The sequence below is a fragment of the Lampris incognitus genome, chromosome 20 (genome assembly GCF_029633865.1).
Source record: "Lampris incognitus isolate fLamInc1 chromosome 20, fLamInc1.hap2, whole genome shotgun sequence".
NCBI lineage: Eukaryota > Metazoa > Chordata > Actinopteri > Lampriformes > Lampridae > Lampris > Lampris incognitus.
Window position 1 is genome coordinate 11,116,284 of NC_079230.1, and position 12,652 is coordinate 11,128,935.

Below are 12,652 nucleotides of genomic sequence, written 5' to 3' on the forward strand. Positions count from 1 at the left end.
AGACATGAGAATGTATGTTCAGCAAACTGTTTGTGTGTGTGTGTGAGAATATGAGTGTGTAAGTATATTTTGTGTTTGTGCATGTGTCTGATTTGGTGAGCGAGTCACTGTGTTTCTGTAAGTGTGCCTAGTTTTACCCTGAGGCCACCGCTCCCTCGTTCTCTGGATCTCCTCTGGTTATCTCCCCTTTATGTAACCTCCGTAGCTAGGGGACGGGTGTCCCTGGTAAATACCGAGTCTTCATTGGTTTGGATAAGCTCGCATAATTGGTTTGCGGAAAAAATTGTGCATGTTTGCAAACAGCGTTTTGGTCCAGCTTCTATTAATCTTAGTAGCCGCGCACCATTTCTCATCAGTGTGACATGCACAAGTTTGGAATCCCGGACAGATTCAACAAGTTTGGCCCATTTTAGGACACCATAATCGTTTGCAGGCATATTTGTAATCACCATTATGTGTTCTGGCTCATATACAGTATCCAAATATTTAATAATTAGGGTGACTACTTGCCAATGTGCTTGCATAATGATGTGTTTGTTATGACTATCACAGCTTCGATACGTTCCAAAACACTTCATCCATTTCCTCTCAACTGCTAAAAAAAAAAGTCAGCAGAAGTCCTCTACTTGGAGACATATTTTGACAAGGGAGAATAATTAATCTTTTTCCAATGTTGTTGTTGACTCTTTGTCCTGATACAGCCATGCTTCAAATCAGGCAATATCGACGCACTTCCAACACCCTGACAAAATGAATACCTCTTTTTTATTTCAATTGCTGGTGTGTTCAGCCATGAGGTGACAAATTAGAGATTAGATTTCCATCTAGATCTAGGGTTTAACGCCTTGGTAGCTGTTTTTCACGGCATTTTATATTTCTCTTGATTTTCCAGCTGTTTTTTTTCCCCACAAGTGGTTTTGTTTCTTTCCATAATATAGTTTGCAAATTTTCAGCTGGGAGTCAGTTTTGTTCCTTGCACTTACAACCTCCCATCAATACGTGGTTCTTTCCCCATTGTTGCCTGTCCCCTCCCGGCGTCCTCTCAGTTACTGCGGGCCAGTGGCTGACTGTAGTCCTCCTCCCTCTCTCCAATCAGTGGCCCTGGCTCAGGCTGCTAATTGAATTGAGCTTCAGGTCTAATTCTAATGTGCAGCAGATGGCCAGAGCATTCCAGCATTCTCCAGCCACACACTGCTCACTGCCACACTCTGCCCAAGGTAGCCCAAAGTCCAAAGCAACACAGACAGGGCCAGAGACAGACAGACAGACAACCATTCCCCAACTCCCTCACCTAAGGCTTGCAAAAATACTCACTAGCTTATTAGCATGCACTGACTCATGAGAGCCACTAATTTACAGGGGCTCACTGGAGAGCCTTTCCCTCATTTTCAGAGGCTCTTCACCTTTTCATGCTATAGATCGGGCCTGTACAGGGATCCTGGTGCTACTCAGTCACTATGTTTGTAACTAAGCTACAGGCAACATCTCACACTCACACACACACACACACACACACACACACACAAACACACACACACATTACGAACCCCTCAACCTGTGAGCCTCTCAGAGAGGGGTGTCACTAGATGGCAGTGTTGAGCTGTGCTACGGTGTGGGGTTTGGTGGTGTAGGTGAACAAGGTTCCACTGAACACATAATGAAGACACAAATCAATGGCCATAATTTGGAGAGACTCGGCCTAGGTTAGAGTTATAATTTCCCTGGCTTTCGGTGTCACATCGCAAACACTGTAAGCACTAAATCACAACCGAGGAAGGGAACAAGGAGTAGAGAGAGGGAAAGGGGATAGATGGATAGAGGAAGAGTCGGTATAGTACAGGTGGGTGGAGAAGTGAGGAGAGAGGGAGAGAGAGAGAGAGAGAGAGAGAGAGAGAGAGAGAGAGAGAGAGAGAGAGAGGGAGAGGGAGAGAGGAGAGGGATAAAAACAGGGCTGCTAATGTAATAACAGCATAACACGGTGAAGGGGAACATTGCTCCTCACAATGACTACTATCAGGAGCTATCAAGTGCATCAGGGACTCAGCATGTGCGTGTCTGTCTTTGTGAAGGAGTGTGGGAGCATGAGTGTCTGTGTGTGTGTGTGTGTGTGTGTGAGTGTGTTTATGTACAAGCAAACACAGCGCACACTGTTTGTGCGGGGTTGTGCCAGCATTTTTAAGATGTTTCCCCAGAGTGCACCACGAGTGCTGTGGAAAAAGATTATGGGTAAGATAGAAAGCAGGCATGAATTTGGGCCTTTGTTGTGTGGCAAGATCATAAAACGCACTGCTTTGTTCGATGCAGGTAAGTATGCTTAGGCCATGAATTGACTGACATACAAACAACACGACACAAAACGGCGATTTGGGCCGTGGGTGTACCGGTGTCTGTTTTGCACAGTGATTTAGTGTTTCGAAGCACAGGCCTGTTTGCCTATCTGCGCTCCAACATTACCACCGTCACAGTTTTTATTCTGGGTAATCTGTTCTGCTCTGGAGACACTGACGGATGAATCTCGGATATGGTGGGTGGTAATTCCAGGTGACTGGCGCAGCACCGTGCAGCATGCCTTGCCTTTCTTTTATAGAAAGACTAACACAACGCACTGCACTGCACTGTGCAGTAGATTCAACTTGCAGGCCAATTAAGGAGAGACAGGTGCAATGGCGATGAAACCACGTTCGCTCTCTTCCTCACACACACATAAATACCCACACACACTCACACACCCTCCCTTCCCCAACCCAATAAGGGGCAGTGATGTCTCAGTTTCCTCAATAATGGCCATCGGTTATTGTACAGACAGAAGCCCACACAGATATATCTTCAGCCGCACTCGTTGTGTGTGTGTGTGTGTGTGTGTGTACGTGCACGCGCGCGTGTGTGCGCTGCTGTCAGTGTGTGTGTGATAATGTCTCGGCGGTGTGTCTTACTCATATCGTCCATAGTATCATCATTAATCACTCCTCCTCCGCCCAGACACGGCCATCAGTTACCTAGGGATGCAATAATTTAGAATTGATTTAGTCCCCCTACATGGTGCCCGGCTCAGAATGTAAAAAAAAAAAAATACAAAGGTACAGAAAAACATGGCGGACAAGAGCCTTACTGAGAATGACAGGGGGGAGTTAGCCAGAGAACTAGCTGAAGCACAGCTACTACAGAACTGTACACAGCATTAAGAGAGGCATCTTTTACCTCTACATCTCTGTTGTGGGGGGGGAGAAAGAGAGAGGGGGCGAGAGAGCGAGAGAGAGGGAGAGAGGGGGGAGAGAGTGAGGGAGAGAAAGAGAGAGGGAGAGGGAGAGAGAAAGAGAGAGGGAGGGAGAGCAAGAAGAGAACGAGAGTGAGACAGAGAGAGAGAGAGTGAGTTAGAGAGGGGGGAGAGAGAAAGAGAGAGAGGGATTGCAAAGAGACGGTTTGTGTCATGCACGTTTTATTTCTCGTGAGGGCGGGAGTTTTGAGGAGAAGGGTGTTTGGGGTGTCGAGGGGTGGGGAGAAAACCTGATGAATGAATGAAATCGCTCTCCTACACAAAAAGTCCTCTGTGTTTAACAAGGGGAGAGACGCGGGGGTGGGGGTGATTTGGTGAGACAGATGCTGACAGATTGTGAGAATCAGTCGGTAAAAGCAAAAGCAAGTGAGAGAGAGAGAGAGAGAGAGAGAGAGAGAGAGAGAGAGAGAGAGAGAGAGAGAGAGAGAGAGAGAGAGAGAGAGAGAGAGAGAGAGAGAGAGAGAGAGAGAGAGAGAAGGGCGGAGAAACTGTAATTTGCTGCTAAAAAGCAGAATCCTAAGCCTCTATAAATAGGAGAAAGGAGATTGACATACATGGGGCAAGAGACCCTCCTTAATCTCCCTCTCCACCTCTCTTGCTCTCTCTATCCAGCTCTCTCTCCGTCTATTTCTCACTGAGTCTTCCGTTGTCTTTGTCTTGATTTCATCCGGTTTGATTCCATATGAAATATATCATCTTTGTGGATGAGAGAAAACCGGCTATTTTTAGTGAGCTGCCATTGGCATACGAAGGTTTTGTTTTCTGACAAGTAAGCAGAAAAAATTATGCTATTCAAAAGAAATCTGTCTCATGCTTTGTTTTCACACTTCTAAATCACAGCATGTTTGTTTCTAAACAAAATAAAATGCTACACGAGCTGTTTGGAAGCAGCAGTGAAGTACGGCAAAGCCTATTGACGCCTGTCAATTCTGGCACACTCTTATCAACCCCATTATTTTCTTATCAGCGGAGAATGGGAATTGGTTTTCGATACCAAACACTTCCTCACCCCCTTTTAAGTTTTCATCTACCTCTCTTCCTCTCCATCCTTCTCTCTTTTCTCCATATAGATACAAACAGAGAAGCGGGGCAGACCGAGGAAAACACCCAAAAGGTCAACAATATTTGACCAATCCAATTCAGAAGAGCTTCTTGATAAACAGCTGGTGCACCAAACTCCAACATCTACTTCAGGAATCAGGAAGACTTTGTCATTTCATTTCATCATTTCAAATGAAACGAAATATCGTTTCCCCCAGCCCACAGCAGTGCAACACAAAGACAAAAACATATATCCAAACTAAACAAAAAAATCACTGTCCAAGGGAACGAACGCCAGCCAGGATGACTGTCAGAACTGCCGGTCTGCATGGGCTAGCAGTTAGCTTAGCCTGCCCCGCCTCCTGTCACACCGCCCCCAGTGTTTCCTCCTCGGGCACAGCTCCAGGCAGAGGCCGGGGTCCTTGGGCCCACCAGACCAGGCTCCCCCAACCGATCCAATGCCAGCTCTCCCAGCCAGACACCCTTGACACACCTCCCTGCACTCCACATGATGACACCAAATCCACCACAGTCAATGCCAGGTGAGGCCACCGCCAGACCTCCCTCTGTGTTATTGGAACTGCCGGTCTGCATGGGCTAGCAATTAGCTTAGCCTGCCTCGCTTCTGCGTCCTGTCAGACCACCTCGGTGTTACCTCCTCGGGCGCAGCTCCGGGCAGGGCCGTGGTCCCTGGGCCCACAGGATGCAGCAGACCAAGCTCTCCCAGCCGATCCAGCGCCAGCTCTCTCAGCCATCAAATGAAGACAAAACTTAGACGCAGACGTGGACAAAGACACTGCATGGATGGAACTGGGTGAGGCCACCACAAATGTGAATTCGCGCCATCGTCACACACCACTTCCGTTGTGGGAACTTCATTCACTGTTTCGCCGACATCATTCTTCATCTCTGCTTTCATACTGTAAATGTTTACAGAGATGATGAGATTGTCACGCTAGTTTACAACTCCAGCTAAAATTCCAAACAAATGGATAGATCGTGGATAGAGCCACTAACTAGTTAGCCCTACCCAACAACTACCTGCTGAGTGGGTGTCTTGTGTGTCTCTCCCAGTCTTACCTCTATGTCCTGCTTCTCTTTTCTTTATGTCAAACAGTCATGATACATGGGTGATTTTACGATGGGAGAGAGATTGGCAATAAGTCCTTTTGCTGCAGTTTTGGGTTTGAAAAGTGGGACCAATCTAAAAGCATAATTAGATGGACTATAATGAATCACAGTCAAAAGCAAAAAAATGCTGCTGATAATTGCTGGCAGAACTGTCCTCCTTCATTGCCTGGACTGAAATGAGCTGTGAGCTGTGGTTCCTCTTAATGAAATTGTCTCTTACCATTCCCTGCTCCCTAAACCCCTACCTCTCTGCCTCATCTGCACCTCCTCCCTCCCTTCCTCTCAGCCTCTGATTTCAATCACACAGTGCCCCTCATCCTCTGCTTTCTCTCCATCTCCAAATATTTGTCTCCTCTGTTTCCCCAAATCGCTCTTTCCCTCTCCCTCGCTGCTCTCTCTTCCCCTTACCTCTTTGTCTTTATCCCTGACACCTCCCTCTTATCTCCTGTGTGTGTCTGCCTATGTGGGTGTTTTGTGAGTGTGCGTGTGTGTGTGTGTGTGTGTGTGTGTGTGTGTGTGTGTGTGTGTGTGTCTGTGTGTGTGTGGCATTGGCCCAGAGGAGGCTGGCTGGAGAGCGGTAGGGCGAGCGGAGGAGAGGTGTCACTTGGTAACAGGCTGACAGCCCCGGGGAGATGTGGCACTTTCATCCCTGACTCATCTCTAAATCCTCTCCTAACCATTTGACGCACGCACACACGTGTGCACTGTGTGTGTGTGTGTGTGTGTGTGTGTGTGGGTGTGTGTGTGTGTGTGGCGCTACACGAGTGACAGCATGTCTCAAAGAACGCAGCGCCCTGATGAAGAAATCACAAGGAAACATAAACATCAGTAATTATGTGTAGCAGAAAGTGTGTTTTCTGGATGACTTACATTTGTTTACGTCTGTTTGCACCCATCACCAGCACGAGCACCATCAACACAAGAACCACCAGCAACACTACAGGCGGCCGCTTGGAAATACCCCCCCCCCCCCATCTATACAAATTAACGTTCAGAATCAGACATGATTGGCTCACCTGGTAGAGCGCGTACCACATGAGGCCGAGTCCTTACCGCAAAGGCCTGGGCTCGAATCGGCCCCGGGCCCTTCGCTGCATGTCATCCCCTCTCTCTCCCCTGCCTTTCCTGTCTCTCTTCACTATCGCTATCAAAGAAAGGTGGAAAATGCCAAAAAAGAATCATTTTTGTTCTGTTTATTTGAGTCTGAAACCAAGATGTCCAGGTTTCTGGACATCTTGGATATATCACCATGTTTTGTATGCAACACTGGCACAAAAATCAATACAAAGATTTGAGAAAGAAAAAAAAAATTCTGAATCAGGCCTCATCTGACCTTGCTCAAAAAAAATACACACACACACACACACACACACACACAGAACAATCTAAATGATATTACATAGCTAGCATAGTTGTCCATATTTCAGCATACAGGCATCCTACTCTATGAGTATTTTCCTCAAACTGAAGCACCAACTGGAACTGATCAGGGAACAAGCCGAGGAGCAAACCTCCATTTCACAAACCAAATTACCCACAAGCGCCCCACATCAACTAAAAACAGGAAACGCCACAAAATGTTATCGACACCTCTGCTTGATCATTGTTTTGGAATCACTGCACAAGCATGACACTGATTATCCTATCTCAGGCATAACACATAACCACCCCCTCTGTACCCCCCCCAACACACACACACACACACACACAAACTTCACAGCGCTCAACACCAATTACCCTCCACTCTGCCAGCCCGGAAAACACATGAAAGTTATGGTTCAATTAGGTGAGAGGGTAAAAATAATCTAATCCATAAATTAGCTAAAGTCAATTAGGACAACTTGCCAATTAAGGACAAATCTGTTACTTGAGGGCACAGCTATAATGAGGTAGCAGGAGGAGCCACGCAGAGACTGTGTCCTTGCTTGTTTGTGTCCCGCTCAGCGAACACAGTGCCGCGACAGTGTTTTTGATATGGAATTAGCCTGCAAATTAAATCTTGTGGGGACCAAGACCAGGCCTGGCAAGCTGCGTGAGAACACCAGAGATGGGAAAAAGGGGGGGGGGGAGACAGAGAGAGCGAGACAGGGAGGGAGAGAGAGAGAGAGAGAGAGAGAGAGGTTCTATTTGTGTATCTCTGCGACCGTCTTATGGATGACTGTCAGTCTGAACTGAGAGAAGCTTGTAGTGTTTTTTTCCTGGTAATTCCCTGCTGACCACCAGCTTTGGACTTCAAAGAGACAAAACTTGAAGGAGAACAAACAACATTATGCCGACAAACACAAAAACGGCTCGGATTCTTTCCATGGTTCAAATCATCTCACTGTCAAACACATTTGATTAAACCCAAAGCCAAAGTGTCTCACCACAACCCACATCACCTGACTTTCGGCGCAGCCACGTAACAGTTGACCTGTTTCCATTGTGGTTCTTGAACTTTAAGAGCTGGCTAACCCTTGACCCCTGATCTCACTGTACTCCCTGCGGCCCTGCTCCACTCTCACCTCAGGTGGTGATGGCCTTTGTCTTTGTAAGGTGCGATGGTCCAGGGACATGTCCTCCCAGGTCCTAGCGATGCCCTCAAGGCCCTGAAATATCAAAGCCAAGAGAATAAAGATAAACATGCGTAACACATCCCCAGACCAGTGTGCAGCACCAGGATTTCTTTTCTCTCTCTCTCTCTCTCTCTCTCTCTCTCTCTCTCTCTCTCTCTCTCTCTCTCTCTCTCTCTCAACCAGCTGAAAGCTGATTTGTGTCATGGGCTGAGAACATTCAACCAATAAGCATGATGATACAAACACGAAGAACTGGTTTCCTTTCCCGTTTTCCCTTTTTCGCCATCGCTTTACTCTCTCTCTCTCTTTCTCGCTCTCTTTACTGTGGCATGAGTCGTCAATGAAATGGGCTGGGGTTGTTGGCGTACTTGAGACACCTCTGTCTCCCCACGCAGGGGATGTTCACACAGTAAATCTGTACTAATGTAAAGTCTGTGAGGGTTGAGCTCTTTGGGTTGGGGACCAGAGGGTGCGCCTAGGGGCTGTGGAGAGTAGGGAGGTGAGACAGTCGGGGGTGCGGGGTTGAGGGAGCGGCATAGGTTGACAAAGTTTGACAGGCAGACAGTGCTCCTCTACAGGCTGCCTCTGTTGTCCTGGGACTCCAAGCCTGGAGGCAGGGAACCAGGCGAGCAGTGAGCTGTGTAAAACCTAAGTCCCCCCCCCTTCTTTTTACCCTCTCTCCAAGTCCCAGTTTGGGTCTGGAGGAAATTACATCTTGTCTTTCCCCCCCACCGCTTGCCTGTGCCTGCCTCCTGCCTGCCTGTCTTTCTCAGCCTTAGACTTCATCCACAGCCCCTCGGAGATGTTGGAGAATGAGCTGATGAGCAGCCGCCAGAGGCTACGGGGGGTAGGGGTGGTAGGAGGGTACGGCTATGAACCGCCAAGGCTACTTAACCCTTTGTGTTCCCCCGCAAACAGCCCTTACCTGGAATGTTTACCACATGGACCCCAGCACCTGGCGGCCATTCATCATTCCCAGCAGCGCAACAGCCTGTTCGCTTTGATAACCTGATAGGGTCTAATTGTGTATGCATGAGGTACAGAGCTCGCTCATGCACACACACACACACACACACACACACACACACACACACAGATACAAACACACACACATTCACACATACACGTGTGAGTACACTCGTGTTCATACACATGTAAACCAATTCAGGGTTATTGTAAATTTGAAGTGAAAGGATATCCACTCTGACTTTTGACCCTTGTGAACCAAAACAAATGTCTAAAATGGTCAACCCACGAAAGTAGCCCTGCACTGACAGATGCCGGAGGTCAAAAGAATAACTTGAAAAGTACAACACTAACGGTGAGGACCTTTCAAGAGGGGTGGAGAGACTGAGTTGGGGGATGGGTGTGGGGAGGGTATGAGAAAATGTATGGGAAATAAGGTTAGGTGATCTGTAAGCCACTGGAGAAAGAAAGGCCCCATTTCTTGGCAAAAATCTTAAAACTAAACAAAGACCGACCTAACAGCTCAGCTCTACATTGAGCTGCCTTGTACCTGCTGTCATCAGTTGAAACGTGGAGAACAAAGGTACGAGTCAGGAAGAACAGGCAGGGGAGACGCTAAACAGAGAGGGGTGATGGTCTGTCTAGAGGAAGAGACGGAGACCTGTTCTATGGAGAGCTCCTCGCTGGCAGCCCCAGAGATCTCACAGATCCTGTCTGCGTGTTGGTCCAGGCCCTGGGAGGCAATCTTCTCCAGGGTGAACTCAGTACTGCTCTGATCGAAGGAACACTGCAGCTCATGCTGGATCTGGTTCCAGCGGCAAAAAAAAAAAAAATTTTGAAAAGGGTTCGATTAACACTAGATCGCCGCTGTCCAACGCCTGTAAATACTGCAACGGCACGGTGGTAGTCATTGCACACCAGAAATGGCGGCTGTAACCAGACATGTTGGAAGTAACTACAAATCAAGTTTAGACTATTTCTCTGCACTGGAGAATGCTAGTGTGTTTCTAGGACAGAGCAATGAACTTCACGAAGGACATGAAGCGACCAACACACGTCATAAATAGTGACATAATGCGCACGATCACATGCAAATTACGTGCGGCCATTTTGGCCAATCACGGTAGATCTTATCACAATTTTTTTTTGTGCAATTGATCTAAAACTCATTTTAATGCAAATATGTGCAATTCCAGGACCTATCAGGGAGCAGCAGGTCTGAATTTTTTTCTCTCACAAAGTTATTAAACTTTGAAAATTCAAAATGGTCAAAATGACCGGCTTGGTCATCCTAGTGTGAAATGCTTGGCCAACCCCGAGGTATACAGCGGGTATACAGTAGCAGGGAGGAGGAGAGAAAATCACAAACTGCTGATCTTGGCTTAAAACACAACGTACAGAAAACTAGGCTGCTGGTGGACTGCTGACACAGGACTAGAGCAATATCGAGGCATAGAAGATGCATCCCTTCACTAAGAGATGATCACTACACAGTGACTGGCATAACCGACAGCTGGCAATGAGAGAGAGAGGGAGAGCGAGTGTCAGAGGGGAAGTGAGAGGGATGCAGGGTGAAAAGGGCGGAGGCGAGGTAGGTTGGGTAGGTCGTGGAGAATCTGTGCCAGCTATCAGCCTCTGGCTGTTCTCCACCATTTTAATCACAGCGACACTCTTCTCACTAGGCAACCCCTTGGAGACTGAGGTACCTTAGCCACACTTGACATTAACCACAAGGCACATACACACCCATGTTTAATACACACAAGAGTCTGCCATCTCTCACATTATCTCTTCTTATTCTTTCATTACCCCCACGGACTACCATGACAACCAGGGGTCCCATGGAGCACAAAGAAAACGTGTTTCCAATTTTGTTTTCCTTCATTTCCTTTTTTTCAGCTCTGCTATTTTGTGTCTGGGCTTTAGATCTAATCCTCTGTTTATTTTCATTTGTTCCCTGAGCGCAGCGGGCCACAGAACGCTCTTTCAGTGGGTTACATCACTGATGATAGGACCCATCGCCCACTTCATCCCCGCCTGCCTTTGGCTTCTTGTCAAAACCGGTCACGCTGAGGCGGACCCAACCTTATTTTTAGCAACAGCGGGACCAATTTTTGACCAAGTGGATGGGATGGGACAGGACAGGGGTGCTGGTATTGAAAAAAGGTGGGCGATTATTGACAGAGATTATTTCAAGTCCTAAATCCCTGTGTCAGAACTGAAACAGGGGACAGCCCTAGGCAGTCCAGTGGGACAGGAAGAACTAGACACTGATGAGGAGAATCAGAGAAGAAAACACTGGGAAGAAACTAGAAGAGCAGACATCAGGAGAAGCTGGACTGGACTGTACAGAGTAATGAGCATATACTATGGCACCACACCAGTTATTCAGTATTTATTCATTTGCCAAATGCTCTGCTCATCCCATTATGACACAAATCCGAGGGAGATCAAGTGAACATAATCCTACCCAGTGTTTGAAGCTAGGAAGGGCCTTCCAGCACAAGATCAGAGCCTGTGTGCATAAGAAGAGGTTGCACTGGAGTTTTGAGTTCAAAAGTGCAAGGCAGACTCAAGCAACAGCCCGTCTGCCAAATAATGAATGACACAGTGATCCAACAATCAGTACTAAGTAACTGTCTTTACTTCCTCTGACATCTGACACCCTGCTCAGAAGCAATGGAGAGCAACTTTGATTCAAAGTATGATAGACAATGCTAGATACGTAAAAAGACATAGCTAAAAAAAAGGTTAATGGTAAAAAGGTGCTATAAAGTAAAAAAAAACTGTTATCCTGAGCGATTGGAAGACAAAGCATTTTTAATTTCTTTCTCCAAACCCAAACCTGACCTTCAGAAGTGTCCTAAAAAGATTAAACATTCTCAGCGTCCTGGTAGCGTAGCGGTCTATTCCGTTGCCTACCAACACGGGGATTGCCAGCTCGAAACCCCGTGTTACCTCCGGCTTGGTCGAGCGTCTGTACAGTCAGAATTGGCCGTCTCTGCAGGGTGGGAAGTCAGATGTGGGTATGTGTCCTGGTTGCTGCACTAGCACCTCCTCTGGTCAGTCGGAGTACCTGTTCAGGGGGAGGGGGAACTGGGGGGAGTAGTGTGATCCTCCCACATGCTACGTCCCCCTGGTGAAACTCCTCACTGTCAGGTGAAAAGAAGCAGCTGGCGACTCCACATGTATTGGAGGAAGCATGTGGTAGTCTGCAGCCCCCAGTGGATCAGCAGAGGGGGTGGAGCAGTGACCGGGATGGCTTGGAAGAGTGGGGTAATTGTCCAGATACAATTGGGGTGAAAAGGGGGGGGGGGTCCAAAACATTTTTACAAATTAAAAATTCTGGAACGCCACATACCTTAATAAAGAGAACAATGATCCCACTTACATCTGTTCAAAGGTAAGTTGAGCTAAGCCATCTTGAAGTCTAGTCTGATGTGAAATGGAAGTAATGGTAGTGGACCTCATCCTGAAAGTTACGTAGACATAATAACAGTAACGAAGGGAGGTGGGACTCAGAAAAATGTATCAAACAGTCAGCTGGAATGAAAACTCCTTTGACTTCACATAATACCTGTCTCTCAAGGCAGGACTTCTGAGGTCAGTGATGAGAAGGATGGTCCTCTTGAAATGGTCGATCTGGTTCTTGGAAAAATCCATTATGTCCCACTGCTTGTCCTGT

The 12,652-nt window shown here is 47.3% G+C and overlaps 1 pseudogene; it reads right to left on the minus strand.

Moving 5' to 3' along the window:
- Nucleotides 1-12,652, minus strand: part of LOC130130988 (dynein axonemal heavy chain 2-like) — a 334,340-nt pseudogene that overhangs the window by 211,780 nt on the left and 109,908 nt on the right.